This window comes from Lacerta agilis, chromosome 6 (genome assembly GCF_009819535.1).
Source record: "Lacerta agilis isolate rLacAgi1 chromosome 6, rLacAgi1.pri, whole genome shotgun sequence".
NCBI classification, from domain to species: domain Eukaryota; kingdom Metazoa; phylum Chordata; class Lepidosauria; order Squamata; family Lacertidae; genus Lacerta; species Lacerta agilis.
Genome location: NC_046317.1, coordinates 10,660,879 through 10,687,768, shown reverse-complemented (window position 1 = coordinate 10,687,768; position 26,890 = coordinate 10,660,879). Strand labels below are relative to the sequence as shown.

The following is a 26,890-nucleotide window of genomic DNA, read 5'->3' as shown; positions in this document are numbered from 1 at the left end:
GACAGGGATGGCAAGGACGGACACATAGTGACAACCTGCTGCGTTTCTCCCTAGGTAAATCTGATGTCTCATGGCGCCCAAATGCAGCCCAGCCCACTGGGTCCCTCCCTGGGATCTTCAACCTCCAACTCCTTGAGCTCTTCTCACCCCTCATCTTGATAGTCCAGCCCCTCCATGATGTCTCCAGAGACAGCACAGACAGAGACATTTCTTTGAGAAGAAATAAAAGTAGCATAAATGAAATAAAAGTAAATAATAATAATAATAATAATAATAATAATAATATTTATTATTTGTACCCCGCCCATCTGGCTGGATTTCCCCAGGCACTCTGGGCGGCTTCCAACAAAAATCAAATACATTAAAATATCAGTTACAGGTGGGTAGCCGTGTTGGTCTGCCATAGTCGAAACAAAATAGAAAATTCTTTCCAGTAGCACCTTAGAGACCAGCTGAGTTTGTTCTTGGTATGAGCTTTCGTGTGCATGCACGAAATCTATCTGAAGAAGTGTGCATGCACACGAAAGCTCATACCAAGAACAAACTCAGTTGGTCTCTAAGGTGCTACTGGAAAGAATTTTCTATTTTGTTTCGATTAAAATATCACACATTAAAAGCTTCCCTAAACAGGGCTGCCTTCAGATGTCCTCTAAATGTCTGGTAGTTGTCTAATTTCTTTGACATCTGAAGGGAAATGCTACATTTATTCCTTCTCAAAACAATGTGTCCAGAAAAACTGGGTTGGTTTGCCAGAACCAGCAATGGCGCCCAACACGTTTTCAGATGTGCCACGTTCTCCTCCCAGTTTCTGGGCTGTCGGCAGAGCAATTTCAGAGTCACTCACGCAGCTAAAGATGGTCTCTGTGTAAGGGAGTTGCAGCAATAAATCTCACTGGAGTCGGCTTCTTTCTTATCTAGAAGCATTTATTTATCTACAGCAGAACTACCCGGGAGAAAGCCAAGGCATGGCTGACTCCCGGCAATGCAGAACAGAAAGAGAAAGCCCCTACACAAAAAGAACAGAAACCTGTATGTAGACACACCCAGTGTACAGCACGTCACATAGCAGAGCAGCTTAACCCTGTCAGCTCTGATATACCTCACACAATGTGTGTGAGATTTAAGGGGGAGAAAAGAGGCAATACCAGGAAAATCTAGTCTGCCTTAAAGCATCCTGGATTATTGTTTGTAGAATGTTAAATAAACCTTTTCTTAGCTTCCAGGTTTAAGCTGGAAAAAGAGATACTCTGCAGAGCTCAGTAACACGATCAAGAAAGGATGATAACTCAACCATATATCCTCTCCTAGTGTTGAAATCCATTCCAACAATTAGCGCAGGGCACAATCCACCAGAGGTTTCTCCTGTGAAAGGTGGATTAACATGAACAAGATCTGCATGAATGTGCAATCTGCACATTTTAAAATTGATTAATCGGTTAGTCTGTTGCCTTCAAGCATTACTTGGGAGGCTACAGAAGGAGCTCGCTGACCCTTATTGGAAGTGAAATGATGGTCTAAATGGGCTGAAGTCTGATTCCAAAAGGTTGTTCATTCTTTTGTGCACCATAATGGATGTTCTTGTGTACTCATAGATCCCATTTGTACTTTGAGTTTCCTTAACTGAACTGGCACATTTATAACTGAAGGATATTGTATGCCGTAATAGTATGAGGCTCTTTATTTAAGCCTGATGTGCCATTGCACAGAATGAATTGTTGCCTCTATTACCTCCCTGCCTTTCAGCTCGCTCTCTTTGATCAACTTATACGAGTACATTGGCTGTAACAAACAAAATGAGGCTAATGAGCCAAAATGGCTCCGGTGATTGATTTGTAATATAGTTCTCAACATTCCAGAAAAGAAAAGAAAAGAAATTGAGGTCTTTTTTTTTTGCCGTCATCTCACAGAAGCCCAGATTAAACTTGGAGAATGGCAGTCTGACAAACAAACAAAAGGAACTGAAGCACAAAATATGTCTAGTGCTTTCGGTTGCAAAATGACTCCCTTAAGCAGCAGCAGGTGGTGTTGGTGTTGTGGTGTGAATTGGCTTTAGAGAATGCCCATCCTCTGAGATTAGTTCTTCCTCCCTTCAACCATGAAGATTATTTTTCCAGTGCAGTACCGAATTGATGATTTTTTTTGTACAGGAGGCAAATTTCTACACTGCTCCCCTTTCCCAGCCTTGTGCATTAACAACAACAGCAGATCTCGCTTCTTTCTGCCTATGTCTTCTTTCCCTATCTCAGTAATCCATGCAAAAAAAAAGTGGAAGCACCATTAGTGAGCTATAGCCAGACACATGGTGCCATCATTGGGGTCTGACTCCTCCTTTACTTTCCTGCTGGTCCAGCAGCAATGTAAATGCAGACTCTGGCCCTGGTGATGGCATAGCGTGGCTAGCTATGGTTCGCCCACCTTTTCTAAACAGCGGACCCAGCCAGGGCAAGATATTATTTTGCTACTCCCTGTTGGAGATTCATTCCCGGTGTCTACAGTCATGGGATTGTTATCTATCACATGACGGTATGTGTTTTCATTCCACAGAATGGGAAGTGACGAAGACAGGATGTTTGTGTTACTGTGTTCCGTGAAGTGGGACTATTGTCCTTTGTTCTTGCTCTTTGCTGTCTGATGTGTCAGGGTTGAGCCAGATGAGGAAGAGCGGTGGCAAGCCCCCCCCCCCCCCCCGGCGAGGCTGCACCCACGGAAGAACCTGGGGAAATGGAGGAGTTCATACCTGGAGAAGACTGGTGGCGGCACTCCTCGGAAGAGGAAGAGTCAGATGGAGAGGGGGGAAAACCAGAACAGGAGGAGGAAGAAGTCAAGCCAGAATCAGGCCCTTGTGAGGAGAGAAACCAGCAGGGCCCCTCCCCTCCTCCCTTATCAGCTGTAGAGCGTAGAGCTGAGAGACACAGGGAACAATTAGAGGCAGCTGCTACTCGTAAGAGACGTGGTTACAGGCCGGCTACTTAAGAAAGGCCGGCTGCTCCCTTCGCTAGCATCTGCAACTGCTGTGCTGAGTGCGTGGTTGCTCTTGCTTGTTCTGTTCCTGTATTCCTGGCTTGTTCCTGACCCTTGGCTTCTTCCTGTCTCCTGGCTTCTTCCTGACTGACTTGGCTGGTTCCTGACTTGGATGGTTCCTGACTTCGGCTTCTCCTGACCCCGTCCTGATACCTGACTTCAGCTGGCTTCTGACCTGGACTGTTCGACCTCGGCTTATCTGACTGACTGACTGCTGCACTTCAGCACGCCAACTTCTTGGCACCCTAACATGATCCTAGAGAGAGAGAGAGGGAGCCATGTTGCAGTGCTCCATGTGTGTTTATATGTAAATAAAGTAGATTGGCCAAAATGAGTTGCTGAGTTCTGTTATGCAACTGCACAAACTCTGCAGATCCGTACGTGTGCTAATGCTAAGGTATAAAATAAATGTTCATAAATGTACCAGGCAAACACACACACACACACACACACACACACACACACACACACACACCAAATGTCTGAAACAGTATAGGAAAACAGTCCTAAAACCATTTTGACTCTTTCAGTGACCTCAAATATTCCTCTTTAGTTTGGATGCAAATGGGAAAAGCCTCCCCCTTGTCTCTGTGCTCACAAAACCTGCCTTAAGGGCACATTTGGGTATGAATAGGGTGAGCCTGTGCCCTGGACTCAGGAATTAAGCATTTATCATCACAAAAGAATGGCTAGGCTCTCCAGGTAAACCCATCTGCAAGTTTCCTGCCAGACAGGATTTCTGCTGAAGACCGCTTCCTCAGCTGTAGACCGCTCCTTCTGTGATGTATGTATGATATATTGAGGGGTAGTCTTGAGCTACAGGGTGGCAATTTCAAAAGTCTGTATAAGAGCTTGCACACCATGGTTCAGGGTTCCTCCTACCTCCTGCGTGGGGTATGTGTGAGCACCCTGTTGCAACAGTTTAATAAAGATCAGGCTTACTAGCCACTTTGCTTCTCAATATTCTCTGGCTGGCCTCTGTTATTTTCTCCTACCGATAGAGAACCTACATAATGACTCTATATGGGCTCTTGGGTACCCCATAAGGGAAAATGAGCAGTTTTATCTTATAGCACTGTAAAAAATAAAAAAGTAGTCATCCAATGGAACCTTGTTAAGGTTCATAGGTATTCCACAGGAATGCCACTTTGAAATCCAGAGACAGGCCATAGCTTGGTAAAGCAAGGCGATCATGGCTCTTTCCATTTATTTCCTCCATGGTGCTCCATCAGTTGTGGTGGTGGAAGGGTGTCTTGCCAAATGCAAGGTGGTTCTTTTAAAATGAGATTCAGAAGCAATACAAAATACACAAGTGAGTGAGAAGAGTAAAGGTTTTATTCTAAAACAGCAAGCAATGTATTCATACCAAGCAAGCACTTCAATGTGCCACTTGGAAGCCCTCAAGAAGTGGCAAAGTGACTCCTGCAGGTAGCCTCCGTTTGCATGGCCCCGCAGCTGATCAGTCCATGCACGAGCTTCTCCAAAACTCTGCCCACAACCATCTGATTTATAGATAGCTAGATAGCTAGTCTGTATGGCTTGCCCGACTGGGTACGTGCAGATCATTCATTACTGGCTAAGTGCAGATTGTTCATTAGCCACCCCCTCCCAATGTCTCACTTTCTGGAAACAATGTCCAACATCAAAGAAGGTACTCATCACTATCACTTCCTCCTAACTGATTAGGACATTAAAGGCTGTTCTCCTGCTATCAAAGAACCTAAGAGACAAGGAGAGGGGGAAGGAACAGAGGCAGGAAGGGTAACCATGTCAGATCACAGATACAGATTTATCTTCCAGATAGATTGCCCATACAGAGGGGCAGACAAAAGGACTGCAGAATGAATGGGTGGGAGGAGACATTGCTGCTATTTCTTCAACTATAGCAAATTTGACAGGTTGTGTTCAGGGTCTGTGCTGTGGAAGGCTGACTCTGTTCTCCCATCTCTCCTCATAAGGTCTATGCACACCCATACACCCACCTACCCACACACCCCTGATCTAGGGGATCAATATAATGGGGAAAGCTCTGTCATAAACTCGATGTTTGCTTCTTTTGCCCTAACCTGGCACTGGATAAAATTTAGATTTATATAGTTTTAAGATTCCTGGGCCCCTTCATGGATCACTGCCTTGTCGTAGCAAAGGGGCTTGAATAACTCCAAGAAGCTATGAGCTATGCCGGGCAGGGCCACACAAGATGGACAGGTCATAAGCCGAGAGTTTAGACTAAATGTGATCCACCTGGAGAAGGAACTGGCAAACCACTCCAGTATTTTGCCAAGAAAATTCCATGGACATAAAAAAGGAGAAGCTTTGAGGAGGCTGAGCAGGATTTTTGGGGTGTCCCAAAAAGGCAACGGGAAACACAAATTTTCATCTAGCCTCTTTGTCTACAAACGATGTCATTACCTTCCTCCTGAATCTGAGCTAGTGAACCACAGATACTGTTGGTTACATTTAGGTAACAACTACCGGTATATAGCTATATAACAAGTCCATAGAATCAATTGATTGTAGCTTTCTCACACTCACAGTGGATCATACGTTTAATTGGGAACCTTCACTGATATAATTTGTCAGTTTAAATCAAGAGGCTTAACATTCTGTATATTAGACTTATTTATTTCTTAACCTGTAAAAAAAAAAGGACTGGATAAATGTGGCATTTCAAATACGAACACCATTTATCGTTGTTGCTGTTGTTTTTAAAAAAATGCTTCCAGATCAGGAAAAAAATGTGTTGTTGTCTAGTTTCCAGCACAATATCACCTTGTTAACAAAAGTAGCTGAGAGGTTTATTGCTTCGGAATGTATATTGCGACTAATTGGGAGACTTTATAAAACTTTTGCCTCATTAGAATATCTATGGCATAAGTAGCAGCAATTTTAGGAGTCAGTCACAAACGAGATGCTACATTGCTGTTTCCTTAGTTTTAAGACTAAGCTTTTCTAAATGGTTTTATTTAATTGACCTGGGAGGGGAACTGGCTGTCATCATCATTCTTTATTACGGTCAAAGACCAGCTCTTAAAAAGGAGATAAAGTAAAAATAAAAATAAATACAACGGATCCCTTTGACGAAACATTTTCCGGGGATGTTACATATATAAAACTCATTGTACAAGATTTAAAAGAAAATTATTAATTGCATTACAATGTTAAAGATTTAAAATAGTGGCTGCAGAAAGCTGAGCCCGGCTCGCTCGAGATTCCATTGAGGAGAAACTTAGATGGGCTGAGAAAAGGTCTATATCTGCAAATTTGGACACAAAATCTGGCAACCGCCCTGGTAATCATCGGGTCTTTACCTAACAAGAGCAGGTTGTATAACTGCTTTTCTGGGAGGCTTGCAAACCTCACCAGTATGGGGTCCATGATCTCCCTTCGAGCTTCTTCATATAGAGGGCATCTGAAGAACGAGTGTTCAGGGCTTCCTATTTCCCCTAGTGGGCATGCGCAGAGTCTTTGGGCGTATGGGATTTTTTTATAGAGCCCCTCCAGCACTGGCGTGGGCAATGCCGCACTTCTGGCAAGAGTAAACGCCCTTCTTGAGTTTTTTGACAGGAGAAAGGAGAGGTAAGGTGCCGGGGCAGCTATGTATCTCTCGATTTCTCCGGTTCTGTATTCAGGGCATCTTGAACAGTCCTGTTGTCTTTCAATGTCACTGAGTCGTTGTCTGACTGTTACTTGGGAACTGGCTGATAACTCTCCTTGTAAATTGCCTAGCAATAAAAAAGTACAAAGAGATGTTGGTTTCAAGGTGGTCTTGCCTTACTTTTACACACACACACACAGAGAGAGAGAGAGAGAGAGAGAGAGAGAGAGAGAGAGAGAGAGATCTTGTGCTTGTTGTTGCAAGCATCCCACCTGTTTCATAGGTAGGGATTTGGGAGAAATTTAATTCTGTTCACCTTTAAAAGTGAATCTACCTGATTTGAACTTTCCAGAACAGAAACACAGCTATCCTTCAAAACCTGCAATTCTCTGAATTTTGCAATGCTGGTGATTTAGTACCAAAATGTGTATACTGTGCTAAAAAGTATCTGAAGTAAGATACAAAAATGCATTGTAAATTGCTTTGCAAAAATAAAAATTTAAAAATTTAAAAAAATGTGCATATTGGGCAAAATTGCAGACAAGCACCATACATTATGAGAAATTGGCAGTAAAATGCTGATGGATTTTCATGTGGATTTTTTTTAAAATCACAAACTGGTGTGGAAATGTGGAGAACTGAACTACAATCTGAAAAGGGGGAAACTTAGAGAAACTGAAATTGACAGAATCAACCATCCTTAGCAATAACCACCCTGACCTGATTTCATTACTATCCAACTGGGCTAGATGTCCCTTGGGTTCCCTTCCAACTCTTAGATACTATGAACTGTATAGATTCTATGGCTCCAATCAGATATTCAGTACCAAAAGTGGAATTCCAAATTCTGTGTTTGTCACTGATATGTGAAGCAAATGTGGCAGAAAGCATTGTATTAAAAAAAAACTTCCATACATTGCTTTTCCTTTGCGATCCTTCCCCTTAGGTTACATTTCTCCTAGCTGGTATTCTAGCTATGCTTTCTGGTGAAGTGTTTTGAGGGGGCAGAATGACTAAAGGGTAGGGTTGCACTGAAAATCTCATCAGAAAAGTTGTTGAGGTTTTTTTTTTGGCAAAGTTGTTTTGCGATTTCCACCCAGACACTGCCCCCAACTGCAGTATTCCGGATATGTCCAGGAAATGTTTAAACACCTACAGGAATTATTAAGCACCCTTATACCTACCACTGCTTTTCCAAGGCATGGTCCATGGTCCTCATTGTGCATATCAGCAGCAAATAAAGGGCTGGGAATCCCATGTTGCCTACTGAACCTCTTGATCTGACCTGCAATGGAAAGCAAAACAGAATTTGGTAGGAATCATAGAAATGTAAAGTTGGAAGGGACTGGGAGTGGCCGCCAAGACCATATAAGAGGAAGGCAGCTCAAATCAGCAGCGTGATTAGTTGAGATCATTCTAAGGAAAAAATGGGGTTTTCTGGGATCAAATCACAAACCAAGATGGCTTCTGTAACTCCGGGTCTGCCCCTGGAAAATAGGGACACTTGGAGGGTCTGCAGTATCCATTCTGATGCAGTAGACTTCAGCTCCAGCCCCCAAACCGTTATTCCCCAAGTAGCCCTTTGGTGACTTTTGGTCCAAATTCAAGTTGGGCGTGCATGCCCTCATCTCAACCATCTTCACTGTTTTCTGCCCAGTCAACTGGTCAAACTTACTCTCTGTTTACAGTATCGCATTCAAAAGAGCTGGCAATATCTTTCTACATTTCCAAAGCTTCAGTGTTTCATTTGATACATCGCCTTCAAAATATATAACCTGATCAGTAAGAAAACTCACTGCACTTCATTCATCTGGCTTCTAAATATGCTATATATGTGAGTGGGCAATTAAATGAAAAGGGTTTGAATTTATGCACTTATTTGCAATGTGTGCGGCCTATGTATTTATGAAGCTGTTCACAAAGACATCATTCAGGGGATATAATTGCAAATAAATACTGCCTTTCCTACGTACCCAACATTCCTCCCTGGAGTAAAATAATTTTAGTGGGGTTATGTTATATTTTAACAATTTGCTTGGATGGAACAGTTCTTTCTCTTGGGTCTACATTTTCTGTAATAGATAGGCTGCTCATGCCATAATTTTCTGCACAGCCCTTGTTTTCTTGACAATATCATAATGTTTCCATATTTCCAACAGAAATATATATATATATATATATATATATATATATATATATATATATATATATAGAGAGAGAGAGAGAGAGAGAGAGAGAGAGAGAGAGAGAGAGAGAAAGTAAGTAAGTGGTACTGGCATTGTGAACTTTTTGGAAACTGTTCTCCCCCCACCCCACCCCTGCTGCTGTCTGCCTTTTCAAAATGACTTCCACAAATCTTGAGACCCTTTTAAATAATTCAGCAGATTTGAGTTGTAATAGTCCATTAATTCTCTTACTGGGAAAGCTGCAGTTTCAGAACACCAGAGATCTATCCCGTAAAATCTGCATTTTAAGCAGCAAACTTTCTTTATTTTCTGGAAAGCAGACCGCTTGACAATGATGGCTAAACAAATCTCCTTGAAGCTGATGGTTTAAGCAAGTTGTCCTGTGATGGCTCTGTCAGTAGAGCATGAGACTCTTAGGTGGAATATATGTGTGTGTGTGTGTGTGTGTGTGTGTGTGTGTGTATATATATATATATATATATATATATATATACACTATGAAAACTATTTTATTTAAAACGTTTTGAAAAATATATTGAATTTGTCATAGCTCGCCATCACCATATAGTGTCATGTTTGTATATTGTACTTTACAACACACTTAAAACATTTTATTTGCAGCTGTATAGCTGAGTCCTTAATCTCAGGATCGTGGGTTCGAGTCCCATGTTGGGCAAAAGAGGTTGGAAATAATAATAATAATAATAATAATAATAATAATAATAATAATAATAATATGCTTATACCCCACCCAGCTGGATGGGTTTTCACAGCCACTCTGGGCGGCTCCCAACAGAATAAAAACACGACAAAACATCAAACATTAAAAACTTCCCTAAACAGGGCTGCCTTCAGATGTCTTCTAAAAGTCAGATAGTTGTTTCCTTGACATCTGATGGGAGGGTGTTCCACAGGGCAAGCTACTGAGAAGGCCCTCTGCCTGGTTCCCTGTAACCTCACCTCACAGTGAAGGAACCGCCAGAAGGCCCTCGGCACTAGACCTCAGTATCCGGGCTGAATCATGGGGGTGGAGATGCTCCTTCAGGTATACTGGGCCAAGGCCGTTTATGGCTTTAAAGGTCAGCACCAACAGTTTAAATTGTGTTCGGAAACGTACTGGGAGCCAATGTAGGTTTTTCAGGACCAGTGTTATGTGGTCTCGGCAGCCACTCCCAGTCACCAGTCTACCTGCCACTTTCTGGGTTAATTGTAGTTTCCGGGTCACCTTCAAAGGTAGCCCCATGTAGAGCGCATTGCAGTAGTCCAAGTGGAAGATAACTAGAGCATGCACCACTCTGGTGAGACAGTCCACGGGCAGGTAGGGTCTCAGCCGGCGTACCAGATGGAGCTAGTAGACAGCTGCCCTGGATGCTGAATTGACCTGTGCTTCCATGGACAGCTTTGAGTCCAAAATGACTCCCAGACTGCACACCTGGTCTTTCAGGGGCACAGTTACCCCATTCAGGACCAGGGAGTCCTCCACACCCACCTGCCCCCAGTCCCCAAAAAAGAGTACTTCTGTCTTGTCAGGATTCAACCTCAATCTGTTAGCCGCCATCCATTCTCCAACCACCTCCAGGCACTCACACAGGACCTTTGCCACCTTCACTGGTTCTGATTTAAAATAGATGTAGAGCTGGGTATCATCCTCATACTGATGAACACCCAGCCCCCCCCTCCAAAAGGCATTTGGAGACTAACAATTCATAGCATCCTGTACTGATCATAAAAAACAAAGCTAATCCTGGTAAAAGCAATGCCACTGAAAAATCAATTTGTTCCTTCACATGTTCATTTCAGCATGTACATTTTTTGTTTTACTCTAGAAGGGTTTGGGGTAAATCGGCAGAGTAAGATTAACCACCACCACATTACTACAATAATTCACAATTAGTTGAATCTTGTTATGGCATTCTGCATCTATTATTACTATTATTTATTACATTTCAGAAGGGACTACAATCCAATAAAGATTCCTACTGGAAGAAGAGTGAGAGGCACTTTGGGATGGTGCTGGAGGAGACTCTTGAGAGTCCCATGGACTGCAAGAAGATCAAACCTATTCATCCTTAAAGAAATCAGCCCTGAGTGCTCACTGGAAGGACTGATCCTGACGCTGAGGCTCCAATACTTTGGCCACCCCATGAGAAGAGAAGACTCCCTGGAAAAGACCCTGATGCTGGGAAAGATTGAGGGCACAAGGAGAAGGGGATGACAGAAGACGAGATGGTTAGACAGTGTTCTCGAGGCTACCAACATGAGTCTGACCAAACTGCAGGAGGAAGTGAAAGACAGGCATGCCTGGTGTGCTCTGGTCCATGGGGTCACGAAGAGTCGGACATGACTGCACAACTAAACAACAAAACTCTTATAGATGGTCTGCCAACCCACTCTGCAGCTTTTTAGGGGACATAGGAGGAATAAGTTAAAATCTCCTTGCCACTTTCTGCTCATGGTTAGCCTAAATCTGATCCAATAACACGCATAGGCTGATTTTTCACCACAATGATCTTCCAAGGGACTTACTGTCATATTCTTCAATGTCAATTCCATCACCTAATCCCAATTAATGAATAACATCAGAAAAGGGAGGGGTGTGTGAGGGGGGGGAAACCACTCCAAATTTATTCTAACCAGATAAAGGTATGGCATATGCGACGATCCTATCACACCCTACTTCCACAAAAGACTGCCAAAGGTCTGTCAAATGAAGATAAGTGATTTATGTGAAATATAAACCGATTAGACTATTAGGAAGGGATCACACACTGCTTCCACACAGGGGCAGGCGGACGTCATGCTGGTGTACCTCGTTCTCAAAGCCGAACCAATTTGTGTTGTTCAAACTCAGAGTTAAGCACTGTAATCTACTTAGGCCTGAAACAGATTGAAGTCTTCATAGTCTACATAATTAACATTCCTTCCTCAACAATTAACATATTGGAAGGGGTTAGCTGACTGAGCTGTGCCTGTGCTTTGCAGAGCAGTGTTTTGACATTGGATTCTCAAAACTTTAAGGCTCAGAATAAAAGTATGACATGTGAAAGGCAATTAGAGTATGCTTCATTTATCTTGTAAAGCACAGTGGAAGGCTCACGGCTGGGAAGGATTAAAAATAGACGGCACCAGCTAATACATGTTGTGTGCAACCTTGCATTTATCCGCTGCGATGCTGTGGATTTGTGTTACGTTTGAATCTTTTTTTGCCAAACAATTAGGGCAGCAGAGTGGTATTATCTGCAATTTCAAGAAATGCATATATATTCTTTCCCCTTTCTCTGTGCTTTATTAAAACTCCTGGCAGATCCATTGTTAGAAACCAACCTGCAGTTACACACTGAATTTCTTAAATTGTCAGGAGAAGGTCAAGTATGTGTGAGAACACTGCCATTCGCATTAGCTAGAGGGCTATCAGATTATTTTTGTCTCTCTGTGCGTGCCTTTTCCTCCTCAATTCTGGTGAATGGCAGAGGACACATTGGAGTAACTGGCAAATTTAATACAATGGCCAATGGCAAATCCTCTTGAAAGGTACTTAGATGGTGGGAAGCCATTGATTTGAGGGGTGGTCTGGAGAGACAAGGAATGAATGGATATACTTTCTGAAAGATCCCTTCCTTCAAGAAGTACACTTTGATTTCCAAAAATGTACATGGGGCCTGATTTAAACATGACACTGTATGAATAAAAGAAATACTCTTGCTGGGTCCAATGCAGCTGGTGACTCATATAAATCAGGTCAGAGTTCCTATGGATGAATACATGTCAAACTGGCATAATAATGTTGGTATGGAACATGGAGTCTGGAATGTGAAGATGCAGGCAGCAGATGTTAACTGGTGGCCCAGCTATGCCCCTATCTGAAGTGCTTGTAATTTCAACCTGTGCCTCCAGAATTCTCTCTTCCTCCCATCCCAATTTGAAAAATTAAATAGAAATATCTCCCTCACCCACCCTAGTTTTACAATAAGAGCTAAGGGCTTTACAATAAAGAAAAGGGGTTCTTTTGCCTTCTTACCTCAACCAATGAAACTTGTGTGGAGAGCTCTTCCTCTGTACACTCAAGAAGGGAGATAAGGACATGTCCACTGGCTTTGATTCCCCAACAATGATGGAAGGGAATGATCTGTGTAGAAGCAAAGGAGCAAACAGCCATGTGGTAGTATAGAGGGGGGCTATTCCCATACTGCCCTACCCAGCATCTTATCTTCCAGTTTATGTTTGGAACATTTCATCATCTAGACATATTCCATCACCCCCAAGTCATCTGAACATTCCTTAAGATCTGCAGTCAGTGCTCCCCAGCAAAAAAAAGTTTCAACAATGGAAGAAGTTGGCCCTGTCTATTCCACTATTCCACATTTCCAATAAGTCCTGAGTCCCCAACCTTATCAAGGACCCCAATTTGTGCCCCTGCATGGGCCAGATGGGGAGCAGGATTCTCAGAATATTGCAGCTTCACCTGTAGGGAAAATAATAAGTCTGTCCCAGATAGCCAATCAACCCTGGTTAGCCTCCCAGGGGTGGGTCCAAGGAGCAGACACAGAAAAGCTATCTCCTTTCTTCATAGAAAGCCTGAGTAGAGTGAAATACCAAGTTGTCTGCATATTTAATGTGTAATATATTAGGTAAAAAGGTAAAGGACTCCTGCACGGTCAAGTCCAGTCAAAGGCTGCAGAGCTCATCTCGCTTTCAGGCCGAGGGAGCCGGTGTTTGTCCGCAGACAGCTTTCTGGGTCATGTGGCCAACAGGACTAAACCGCTTTTGGTGCAACGGGACACCGTGACAGAAGCCAGAGTGCACAGAAACGTTGTTTGCCTTCCCACCACAGCGGTACCTATTTATCTACTTGCACTGGTGTGTTTTTTGAACTGCTAGGTTGGCAGGAGCTGGGACAGAGCAATGGGAGCTCACTCCATCATGGGGATTCGAACCGCCGACCTTCCGATCAGCAAGCCCCAGAGGCTCAGTGGTTTAGACTACGGTGCCACCCTCGTCCCTGTTATCTAATAAAGTGAATGCAAGGTGTAAGCATCTGACTGTCTTGAGAAGCAATGGAGTGCACCTCTGGGAATGAAGTCAAACTTCTGGAGAATCACAGCACCTTCTGTGGCTGGAGAGATTGGTAACTTCTAACTACTGCCCCTCCACATTGTTTTTTCGGTGTTAGCAGGATACAAGCCTGGGCAGTGTGTGTGGAGGATCTGGGCTACCCAGATGACAAGACTCTCCTCTCAGCTTGCTGATGTGGTCCAAAGGAACGGAAAGGAAAGCACCAGTTTGGCTGCAGGAGTTGCTGGAAGGAGGCATACTTCTTCTTTGGAGATCACTCATAGCTGAGTAAGATTGTCTTCCATAAGCACAGTTTAAACAGTGGGCCCGTAAGTGACTGTGGAGGCCAATTAGGGATCCACCTGTCCTTCCACAGTGTGGACATAGGTTTCTGGGCAGTAGTTGATCACGGTGAGGGTTTGCCAAGCATGCCTTCCTCTTAGCACGTCTCTCCCTTTCATCCTGAGTTCGAGCGTCTTCAAAGCCCATGACACTTTTGGTAAAGGCTGTTCTCCAACTGGAGCACTCGCAGACCAGTGTTTCCCAGTTGTCAGTGTTTATACTACATTTTTAAAGATTTGCCTTGAGAGAGTCTTTAAACCTCTTTTGTTGACCACCAGCATTACACTTTCCATTGATGATGATGATGATGATGATGATTATTATTATTATTATTATATTTTTTGTACCCCACCCATCTGGCCGGGTCCCCCCAGCCACTCTGGCCTGCTTCCAACAAATATTAAAATACATTAAAATATCACAGATTAAAAACTTCCCTAAACAGCGCTGCCTTCAGGTATTTTCTGAATGTCAAGTAGTTGCTTATCTCTTTGACCTCTGATGGGAGGGCGTTCCACAGGGTGGGTGCCACTACCAAGAAGTTTTTAAGTTTTAAGTTCGGAATAGAGTAGTTGCTTTGGAAGACGATCATCAGGCATCCACACATGACGAGTTCAACAAAGTTGATGTTGAAGACACTGGGGATCTTTGCTTCATCCAGTACACTGGCATTAGTTCACCTGTCTTTCCAGGTGATGTGAATTTTTTTTGGAGACAGCATTGATTGAATCTTTCGAGGAATTGGAGGTGGCGTTTATAAGTGATCCATGTTTCACAAGCATACAGTAAGGTCGGTAGTACAATAGCTTTGTAAACAAGCATTTTGGTTTCCCTGGGAATGTCCCAGTCCTCAAACATTCTGCACTTCAATCAGGAGAAAGCTGGACTTGCAGATGCCATTCAACTCCACTCTAAAGTGTTCTTTAAATGAGGCAGAAAACGGAATCCTCTCTCATGGTGGGAGTCAAACTTTGAGAAACTGGAGTGCGGGTTTCAGTGCAGCACTAATAATACACAGTCACTCACAGCACTCTCTGGGCCATGTCTTCCATGACAAGACCTGTGGCGATTTCAACCATGAGCAAGGAAGAAGCAGGAGAAAAACGAGGGGAGGATACTGGTGAAGCAGAAGTAAAGTTGGGAACAGAAGGCTTAAAAAAATGCTTAAATGCAGGAGCCGTGGCAAAAATGTCACGGCTTGGGTGGTCTAGAAAAGGCTTTGAAGAAGTTGAGGACAGATTTGAAGGACAAGGAGGGAGTGGGAAGAGCAAAGGCAAAAAGGAACAGAACAAAAGAATGAAGCGGGCAGTGCTATGGCGCAGTTGAGCTTGTGCAGCGCAGAGAAAAAAGAGGAGAATAAAAGCTTGGGAGGTGACATGTAACTGGGACAGAGAGTCCCAAAATACAGTGCTCCATGTTTGAAGCTGATATGGAAAGAAAGCAGAGAGACGTAAGAGAGAATGGCATGAGACCAGCAATGGAAGAGGAAGATTGTTTTAGTGAAAGCGCATGGAACTCAAAGAGGAGGAGAGAGATTGCCAGAGGAAATGGAATGTGCTGTCATTTAAAGGACACGAGAATGGATCAGAGCAAGAATGCCATGGTGCAGACCCAAACCCAGTTCGTTTGTTTTCTAAATACCTAAGTGGAGTCCATCTTCGATTTATTACCCCTTCTTTGTTTTCTGAACTTTTTGTGTGAGAGAAGAGGCTTTGGAGTAAACTCTGAATATATTTATTTTTGAAAGAGTGTGTTGGAAATGGTAGCATTTCCTCACTTATATGACCTTTCTTGAGAATATCACGACACCTTTGTTAAAATATTTTTTAACTGAACAGATTTTAATCAGTTGGGTTATTTAATAAAGGGCAAAAAAGAGATCTAATTTAACTTTTGATATTAGAATGGAACTGATAATGTCAAAATGACAAATATTCAGCCACTTTTTAAATGCTTTATTTCCCCCCTTTAAAGGTTACAATTTCAGTAATGCCACATGTCAACAGAAGAATCAGCATCGATGACAACCTTTCCTCAGAGACACAGGTGTCACAAGCACTATGTATTTAAAGCAGTATCATACCACTTTAAACAGTCAAGGCTTCCCCCCAAACAATCCTGGGAACTGTAGTTTGTTATGGATGCTAAGAGGATATCTCTATTTTCTTCAAAGAGCTACACTTCCAGAGTTCCCTGGGAAGAGGAATTGATTGCTAAACTACTCTGAAAGTTGAAACCTGTGAAATGGGGTCTCCTGACAACTATTGGCACTGTTAACAAACTTCCATTCCCAAAAAAATCTTTGTGGGAATCCGTAGCTGTTTAAGTGACATTCTTATGCTGTAAATGTATAGTGCAAATTTGTCCACAGAGTGAAATTCTAAGAAGGAATTTGGGTTCAACAGAAAACTTAGGGGAAGAGGGAGAAAGTCTTTCTCTTTCTCATATGATCCAAACACATAGCTCTAAAACTATGACATCACTTAAATCATTTTATATTCTCACCTGTTTGTTTGTTTTTCAACAGAGAGGGGGGAAATCATTACACAAGATGAATTAGGTGAACAAAGCACAATAAAAATGGTACAAGAGCTGTAAGTAACCTTAACCAAATAGAATAGAAACTTCATGTTTTAGTTCAGCTTCGGCACGCTATACATTTTAAGTGTACAAAATAAGTTGTACTTTTTGAATTTATCCACCTGTGAAAAACAAATAGGAAGGAAGGGAGCAAGGGAGCACATAGTCCCAGGTTTGCATTTCTCTGCACTCTGCAAGTAAAGAGGATCAATTTACACAGAACATTACGATTTGATGCATGCTTTTCAGAGATAGGTTCCCCTGCTTTCAGTGGTGAGTCCTTCTTTCATGTAAGGAAAGACAGGAAGGATTTCAGCCAACATCCCAGACCCTATTGGATCCCTGACACACCTAAGGGTGTGTAACAAACACCAAAGCTCCTTCAGAACCTCTTCTCCATCAGGTAGAAATGAGCAAAGCACATTTCTTGGGCTAATAATCCAAAAGAATAGGCAATAGAACACTCCTCTGGAGGTAGTACATAGGTATCATGAGTATTAGCATCTGATAGCCTTATATTTCCTGGAGTTGTCTAATCCAATGGTTCCCAATTAGCTAATTACTGAGGACTCCCTGTTTTTCAAAGGCCAAGCAATGGACCCCCTACTTTGGGAAAAAAATGATAACTCTATGGTAGGAGCGTCTCCACCCCCATCGTCCAGCCTGGACACTGAGGTCCAGCTCTAAAGGTCTTCTGGCAGTTCCCTCACTGCGAGAAGTGAGGTTACAGGGAACCAGGCAGAGGGCCTTCTTGGTGGTGGTGCCTGCCCTGTGGAACGCCCTCCCATCAGGTGTCAAGGAAATAAACAACTATCTGACTTTCAGAAGACACCTGAAGGCAGCCCTGTTTAGGGAAGTTTTTACTGTTTGATCTTTTATCATGTTTTTAATATTCTGTTGGGAGCTGCCCAGAGTGGCTAGGGAAACCCAGCCAGATGTGTGAGGTATAAACAAATTATTATTATTATTATTAACCTCTGCAAAGCAATTTTTGGACAAAATGTGGGGTGGCCCCTGATAAGCAAAGGATTTTAGGTATACTAAAAAACAGACTAGGGCTGAGCAATATCTGGTTTTCAACATTGTGATATAACAGCAGCTAAACATCTCAATATTCTGATACATGACAATATCTGAAATTGGAGATCAGGCAAGGGGATGAGGGAAGAAGCAGCCATGGAGATTGAGCAGGTGGTGGGGGAGAAGCAGAGTCACCTCCACCACATGATTTGAGTGGGAGGGGATAGGGATGGGGGGTTCATCAAGCCGCGGTGGCAGCTAGTGAAGATTCATGTCACCGTGGCTGCTGCTGCTTTCCTGCTGACTGAGAAAAACTGCTCCGCCTCAGTGCCAGGGAAAGGTAAAAAAAGTAGAAAGGTAAAGCACCCCTGAATGGTTAAAACCCCTCATCTTACTTTTCGGGCTGAGGGAGCCAGCGTTTGTCCACAGACTTTCTGGGTCATGTGACCAGCGGGACTAATCCGCTTCTGGTGCAACAGGACACCGCGATGGAAACCAGGGTGCATGGATACGCCATTTACCTTCCTGCCACAGCGGTACCTATTTATCTACTTGCGCTGGTGTGCTTTCAAACTGCTAGGTTGGCAGGAGTTGGGGCAGAGGAATGGGAGCTCACCCCGCCACGGGGATTCAAACTGCCCACCTTCCGATCGGCAAGCTCAATAGGCTCTGTGGTTTGATCAGTTGATCTGACCTTCCCCTCAGCATCAGGAGAAGGTTAGAAGACATCTGAAGGCAGTCCTGTTTAGCAAAAGTTTTTCATGTTTGATCATGTTTTTAATATTCTGTTGGGAGCTGCCCAGAGATGGGCGGGGTATAAATAAAAGTATTATTATTATTATTATTATTATTATTATTATTATTATTAATATAATGGTTCAACTAATTGTTATTTATTGTATTAGTGTGGTGGTGGCTAATCTTACTCTATAGATTTACCCCAAAAGCCTTCTAGAGTAAAACAAAAAATTTACATGCTGAACTAAAGGACCCAGTGAAGGAACAACTTGATTTTTTTTTCCAGTGGCATTGCTTTTGCCAGGATCAGCTTTGTATTTCATGATTAGTACAGGAAGCTGTGAATTGTTAGACTCCAAATGCCTTTTTACCCAACTTCCCATGGCCCATGGCAACAGGTCATTTCTCAGAGAAAGAAGACTGCTTTCTGTTCTGCTCTGATCCCACTTGACAGCTCTGCTTTACCACAAAGGTAAATGCGGAAGAGCTAGAAATCTATATGTAAAGCTTGATGGCATGCAGTATCTATTGATTGTGTTAATCTGACCAGAAAGACTCTGGAGAGCAGATTACACTGTCTCTGCATGATTAATTTACTGTACTTCTGCTAGTCTGTAGCACCCAAGAAGGACTTTAAACAGACAATGATAAATGGAAGAGAAACCACAGAAGATTCATTTCGTCCTGAATGTTTTAAACTTCCCTTTTGAGTGAATTAAAATGTACAAATATCTACTTCTGCTTTCCACTATATTTGTCATTCTTAAAGGTTGTTTCTCATGTTATATTTTCCAGGCACAGAATGGCTTCTTGTGAATCTTCTTGGTATTTGAATTCATGCACAAATGACAAACACACAAAGCTGGCCTCACAGTTCATCCTTAAGCAGCATTTAAGTATAATAGAGATCCTGAACATTGTGAAACTGCCCTGGCCAAACATACAGCCCTACTTGAGGAAGTCTTCACAGCTAGCTCTTCTTGTTGCAGCCAGTTGCATGACTCGTTGCTGTCGCCAGGCATAGGAATCAAGGAGCCAAGCTTTCCAACAGCAAACTGGTGAATCTTCCAACTCCCCCCCCCCAAAAAAAACCCTAACCACCTGCCCGGATGGCTTTAAACAAGGTTTAGACAAATTATTGGAGGAGGAGGAGGAGGAGGAGGAGGAGGAGGAGGAGGAGGAGTTTGGATTTGATATCTCGCTTTTCACTACCCGAAGGAGTCTCAAAGCGGCTAACATTCTCCTTTCCCTTCCTCCCCCACAACAAACACTCTGTGAGGTGAGTGAGGTTGAGAGACTTCAGAAGTGTGACTAGCCCAAGGTCACCCAGCAGCTGCATGTGGAGGAGCAGGGACACGAACCCAGTTCACCAGTTTACGAGTCTACCACTCTTAACCACTACACCACACTGGTAGGCTATCAACTACAACTAGTCACTTGGCCTATGCTCCAGGCCCACTGGCAGAGGCAGTATCACAAGCAGGGAGTCACAAGTAGAGAGAGTGTCCTTGCTTAGAGGCTTCTCAAAGCCATCTATCTGGCCACTGTGAGAACATAACGTTGGACTAGATGGTCCACTGGCCTAAGCCAGCAGGTGTCAGGGACGGAGCAGAGGAGGAATGGTGGAGACCGCCTCCCTGGCCTGACCCTTCCAGAGGAAAAGAAGAAAGTTCAGAATTACAACAGGGGGTTGAGGGAGATCACAGCTCAGAGGCAGATGAGGGGGAAAGCTGGAAATAATGGGAGAGGAAGAAGAAGGAGCACTTGGGGGCAGCTGATGGACACAGTGCCTTCAGAAAGCATTCCAGACCCACCCCCCTCTCTCAGAACCCGGTGAGCATTGAAAGTAGGAGAGCAGGGAGCTCAGAGGCAAAGGGCACTTTTCAGCACCCATAGTGATGACGCATGAAGGGAGAGAGGGAGGGGGTTAATTCGGGGAAACACCATTATTCCAAGAGGCTGCATTTCCAAGCCTTTCTCTGTGAATGTTGAATAAAAAGCAGTTGGTAAGAACTTTTCCTTGACTTATCCATTCCTGGTGACCTGCTGTGGGGGTTGTATCCACTGCTGCCTGACAGCAGGACTCGCCTTATGCTGTTGTGTCTTTAATCTCTTTGTCTGTGTCCAATGAACAAGGCAGAATAACATATAAAAAATTGGGGGGGGGGGGAAGCGTAAGGTTCCAGTCAGCCTGGGAAAGGAATTCTATCATGAGATAACTGCATTCTGACCAAGTACAGTGAAGACAAATACCAGAAACAAATGAATAAACCTGGGAGTTCATTTGAAGTACTTTATCATGCTGCTGTGAAGTAAGAAGATCACACATGAAAGGCCTTTGTGCAGTGAGGAGAGTGGGGGCAGGGAGGAATCCATCATTTCTGTTGCATATAATTGATTTCAGGATAGGGGAGATCACCCATTCCAATCGGAAAATGGGTTTCTTGGTAATTTTGCAGAAATCCATCTCTGGTATCTCTGGCATTCTGTTACTTAACCAACGTTGTTCATACCCCCTCTCTGCCATGCTGTCATCTTGGACGTCCAACTCCCCCCCCCCCCCAAAAAAATGCTTTATATCTTGTCAGTTCTATGTTTCAAATGCCTGGTTTGATCATCTTTTCATAAACCCGTCATATTATCCCATCTACTTCTTGCAGTGCAAGCGTGCAACATACCGAGAGTATGGGGAATCTGTGAACACTTAAAAGAATTCTCAGAATACTGATGTTTAACAGACAAGATCTTACTGTCAGCAGCATCCCCATACAAGTGTTTAAACGGTGGAACAAGAGGACTTACGGTGCTTTGAGCCAAGTAGTGAAGTGGAAATGTATCCATCGGGAACGTAATCAAATAACCTTAAAGCTGCTTCCAAATATCAAATAGCCACTTTATCAGAGTCTTGGCTTAGCTCTCCTTCGATGCATTAATTGTACTGAATGTGCGAAACAATATGGCGGAAAGCACCACTAACCTTACACAACGGAGTGCTGGGTGTACAAAACACAGTTATCAGAAGGGCTGTAAAAAATCTCCTGACATTGTTATCTCCCTTTATCTCGGAAATACCAAAACAGCAAGATGTACAGAAAAGCAATTTCACACGCTGTTTGCTTCCTTCATTGTTAATTTTTCATTAATGTTCATTAAAGCTTCCCATTGTAAGTACAGTGGGATAAACCCCTTTCAGGAATGTGTGGAATGATTCCATTATGAGTTTGGGTCTAATTAAACATATAGGCTCACTTTTTATAATTTTAGACTCTATCAGCCTACTCTTGGGTTGTGTAGGAGAGACAATTAAATGAATGTGTGTTGTATAATTTCACATTGGTAGCTTGTAGAATGGTATTCCTTGGATTTTTTTAAAAAAAAACTTATCCAATTAAACTGATTCTTAAAGAAATTATTTTCTTTACGTACATTCTTAAATGTACTACTTGAATAATCTTAGCATTCATAGCCATGCACAGTCATATATGCATTGTGTTATATGTGAAGACCCATGAGCATTTGGAAATGCCTACAGGTGATGGCATACGTAATTTCTAGGGCTGGGCCAAACGTTCATCTAATTTGGGGAGTGCAATTTTGGAGTGGGGAAGACAAAGGGATTCATCTCTTGGGGGAGGGCAAATTCTACAAATTTTCAGGAGGTGATGGTTCTTACTATTAAGACAGGGGTCAGCACTGAAGGCTGGTCCATTAGGATGAATGGCACATTTCCCACAGCCAGGCACCACTTGCCTGCCTTCTTATTTACAACAACCTGATGTCACTGATGGTCTATAGAATTCAGCAGAGAGGACTTTGGGGACAAAACCAGAACAGGTTGGCTCTGGCTGGCTGGCTGGCTCCACCAACAATAAGCTCTACATTTGGTCCTACCAGTCCTAATCGGTACCAAACACTGCTGGGAAGCAATAGAGCATTCTAGACATGCATTTCTTAAAAACAACAACTTTACTGCTGTTTCCTAGAAGCTGTCAGACCCTTGGTCCTTCTAGCTCAGTACTGGCTCTTCTAACTGGCATTATCACTCTAGGATTTTAGGCAACCCTATCTAGAGATGCCAGAGACGCGGGTGGCGCTGTGGGTTATACCAAAGAGCCTAGGGCTTGCCGATCAGAAGGTCGCCGGTTCGAATCCCCGCGACGGGGTGAGCTCCCGTTGCTCGGCCCTAGCTCCTGCCCACCTAGCAGTTTGAAAGTACGTCAAAGTGCAAGTACAGTGGTGCCCCGCTAGACAAATGCCTCGCAAGACGAAAAACTCGCTAGACGAAGGCATTCGTCTAGCGGGAGGCTGCCCCGCAAGACAAAAAAGTCTATGGGGCTGCCTCGCAAGACGAAAATTTTTCGTCTTTTTTTTTCGTCTAGCGAAAGCGCGGCTGTCATTGCCGCTTCGCTAGACGAAAAACCCGCTAGACGAAAATTTCCGCAGAACGAATTATTTTCGTCTAGCGGGGCACCACTGTAGATAAATAGGTACGGCTCCAGTGGGAAGGTAAACGCCATTTCCGTGTGCTGCTCTGGTTTGCCAGAAGCGGCTTTGTCATGCTGGCCACATGACCCGGAAGCTGTACGCCGGCTCCCTCAGCCATTAACGCGAGATGAGCGCCGCAACCCCAGAGTCGGACACGACTGGACCTAATGGTCAGGGGTCCCTTTACCTTTTATCTAGAGATGCCAGGGATTGACCCGAAGCCATCTACATTATTCTTTTGCCCAGAATTCTTTTCCACCCTAAGAATTCCTTGGGAACATAGCATCATTCCTACTGGGTCACTCTAAGGAAAAGAAGATTGCTAGGTTGCAGCAGCTCTGCCACCATATGAACCATCAGCAAAGACCGGAAACTAGATCAGAGCTATCTGCTGACTCCTCTCCTAATGGGAAGCCCTACTCCCATGCCTCCCTCACAATGGATAGATTGCATTCTCCCTCTGAAAACACCCCCAAATTCTCCACTTTCTAGAGCATCCAAATGGTCCCATGAAAGTTGCCAATGATCCCAGTTCCTAACAGGCCTATTGAGGCAAAAATAATCATTGAATCTTTATCCTCCTATCAGAAGGTATACCCCTTATACTTGAGGATAAGGTAATGCCTCCCTGGGGTTCTAAGTCAGAGGTAAAACTGCAGACATATGGAGAAATCACACAAGAGCCCATAATCCTCTGGGTCTAGGGACTCAGGTGATGCCAGAAAGCCAATCCCATACCAACACCAGATAAATCTCCCAGATCTGCTGTCTGCCTTCATGCAGTTCAGCTTCAGGTTTTTATTGAAAGGTGGGTCCCAAAAATAGAATGAGGCCCCATTATCGGGGCTCAGGTCTTCATTTAGCCATAAGGCAAAGTGACGTGTAGGCACAGCCAATTTCTTTTCATCCAGCCTTCCTCATGGGGCTTTAGTGAGGATAAAATGGGGAAAACAGCAGATAGACACTGTATCTTAGTTTCTTGGATAAAAGGGAAAATGCATATGTGATAACAGTGGCACTATAATTAATAAATCGGCTGAAATGTTATATGAATTGGTCCGGCTTATAATGAATTCAGCACCATTTCCAAAAAAAAAAATGTTGTTCTTCATCCTGACATTTTATGTACAGTGGTACAGCGGGTGACTCTGTGGCCTAAACCACTGAGCCTAGGACTTGCCGATTGGAAGGTTGGTGGTTCGTATCCCTGCGATGGGGTGAGCTCCCGTTGCTCGGTCCCAGCTCTTGCCAACCTAGCAGTTTGAAAGCATGTCAAAGTGCAAGTACATATGACCCGGAAAAGCTGTCTGCAGTCAAACGTCGGCTCCCTCGGCCAGTAAAGTGAGATGGGCGCCACAACGCCAGAGTCGTTCATGACTGGACTTAACTGTCAGAGGTCCTTTACCTTTTTTTTTTTTTAACCTCGGTTTACGGATGCTTCAGGTTACAGACTCTGCTAACCCAGAAATAGTACCTTGGGTTAAGAACTTTGCTTCAGGATGAGAACAGAAATCGCATGGCGGCGGCGCAGCTTCAGCGGGAGGCCCCATTAGCTAAAGTGGTACCTCAGCTTAAGAACAGTTTCAGGTGAAGAACGGACCTCCAGAATGAATTAAGTTCTTAACCTAAGGTACCACTGTATATTAATATTCACCAAATCAAGCATCCAAACCAGCTGCTTTGTAGCTGCTTACTGTCAACAGTACTCTAGTTGATGGCTGTGAACTCTGACTAGATCACCAAACCAAGCAGCTGTTTGTTGTTCCTTGCAAATCTTATATGTGATTCCTCTTCTCCTCCACTTTCCCTTCCTATAGTGAACCTATCCTTTTGGAAGCAAGGGCTACTCACAAATAAAATAAAGGTTTCTGCAGATCCAGTGTAAGCCCAGGGTTTGCAGAAGTAGGTTTTTTAACGAAGAAAAATTGAGAAACATTACATTTTCTATGAAAAGAGACTAGAGATGGACTGTGCATTCACTCTATCTGTAAACTGTTGGCATTCAATCTGTTATGAGCTGCCTGAGACAATGAGGTTGCTGTCAGTTTTCAGATGTGTTGGATGATCAAGAATCCCAGGCTACGACTGTGGCTGGTTCTCTTTACTCCAAGGGGAAGCTAAACCTTTCAGATTCTTTGAGCCTGGCAATACTTTCCCATCATTGGCAGCCAGTATTTGACATCCCAGTAAGTCAGTTTGAAGTTTGCAGGAATTAAAGCATAGGAGTTGCCCAATAAGAAGAGTTGGTTGAATGAAATAATTTGGAACCACGTTGCAGCAGCAGCAACAACAACAACGACAACTTAAGGTCAAACAGCACAACAACTTAAGGTCAAACAGCACCGGGGTGTAAAAAATTGCCTTGGAAACTCTTTGATGGAGGGTGGTTTAGAAATCGCTAAAATGAATTTAGCCTAGATTTGCTTGTCACAAATGTTATTAAATAGTGAGTAAAGCTTTGGTCCCTTAAAACTAGTGTGAGCCTATATAAGGAGGCCATCAATGGCATATGTTCTAGGGAACCACTGCAAAACATTATTATGGATCCCACTTGTCCCCATCCAAAGCTATATCTAAGTTTCATGTATGTGTGTTGGTGGGAGGTTGGCTGGGCAGTAGAGTCTAAAAGCAGTTCTGTCATTGCTGTTGCTATGGAGTGAAGTTCAGGGCAGCTGAAAGCAAATTGTGATTTGGAAGCTGGAGGAGAAACACACTAATGCAAATGTATGTGGAGCCATCATTGCACACGGACCAACATTATGAACTGGGAAAGCATTATCAGGAAACTGAGGATCTTTTTTGTCCAGATTTACAGAGAAAACCTGTAAATACCATGCCAATTTCAAATCAAGTGGAGGGGAGTTTGTCTACATTGACATTGTAGAGATGTGTGAAGTCTCAATTCTTCATTGCCCCTCTTCTCATATTTCTTATTTCACATGACACCCAACATGATCAGGGTGGCCCAGTGTAAATCCTTCCCTTCCTCTTCCTTGGCAGCGTGCATCACGCTGCCTGGAGAGACATGCTGGACACCTTGAGGATCACCGCCTTGTTGAATGTTTCCTCGGACTGCCCAAACCACTTTGAAGGACATTTTCAATACAAATGCATCCCGGTGGAAGACAACCACAAAACCGACATCAGCTCCTGGTTCATGGAAGCAATTGAATACATAGACTCCATGAAGGCCTGTCACGGCTGCATCCTAGGGCACTGCCAAGCAGGTACGGTATTTCCCAATCAGTGACTATCTGCCTGGCCTACCTGATCATGAAGAAGCGGGTGAAGCTCGAGGAAGCCTTTGAGTTTGTCAAACAATGCCGGAGTATCATCTCCCCCAACTTCAGCTTCATGGGACAGCTCCTCCAGTTCGAGTCCCAGGTTCTGGCTACGTCGTGTGCCGCCAAGGCCGCCAGCCTGTTGGGGACACTGAGGGAAAGGGGAAGATCTCCTCCATGCCCACCTTCCAGTTCGTCTTCAGTTTCCCGGTCCTGGTGGCTGTGCACTCCACTGCTGGCAGCCTCTCTTACCTGCACAGCTCTATCACCACTTCTCCCACTTGCTAGAGGAGGCCTGTGTGGGTTGTGCCTGGGGGTAACCGAAGGACACAAAGCCAAGCAGCCCCATTGGCCACCGATAATGGCAATAACGTACTATGCCCACCCAGCAGCCAATCAGAGTCCACCCAGAGACAGAGCAATAATAGCTATCCTTGCAGCTAGAATATTTGGGTGGGGAGAGGGAGGAGGCTGTAGCATGTCTTTTTGTGGCAAGATGATTTTCTTATTTCACATTGAACTACTTCACCCAGTAGGCTTCTTTGTAAGTACAACAAAAAGTAAAATCAGCAACGCAGCTTACTATA

At 43.7% G+C, this 26,890-nt stretch overlaps 1 pseudogene; it reads left to right on the top strand.

Annotated features, from left to right (window-relative positions):
* Positions 1–15,240: 15,240 nt before the first annotated feature.
* Positions 15,241–26,591, top strand: LOC117047857 (annotated as a pseudogene).
* The last annotated feature ends 299 nt before the right edge of the window (positions 26,592–26,890 follow it).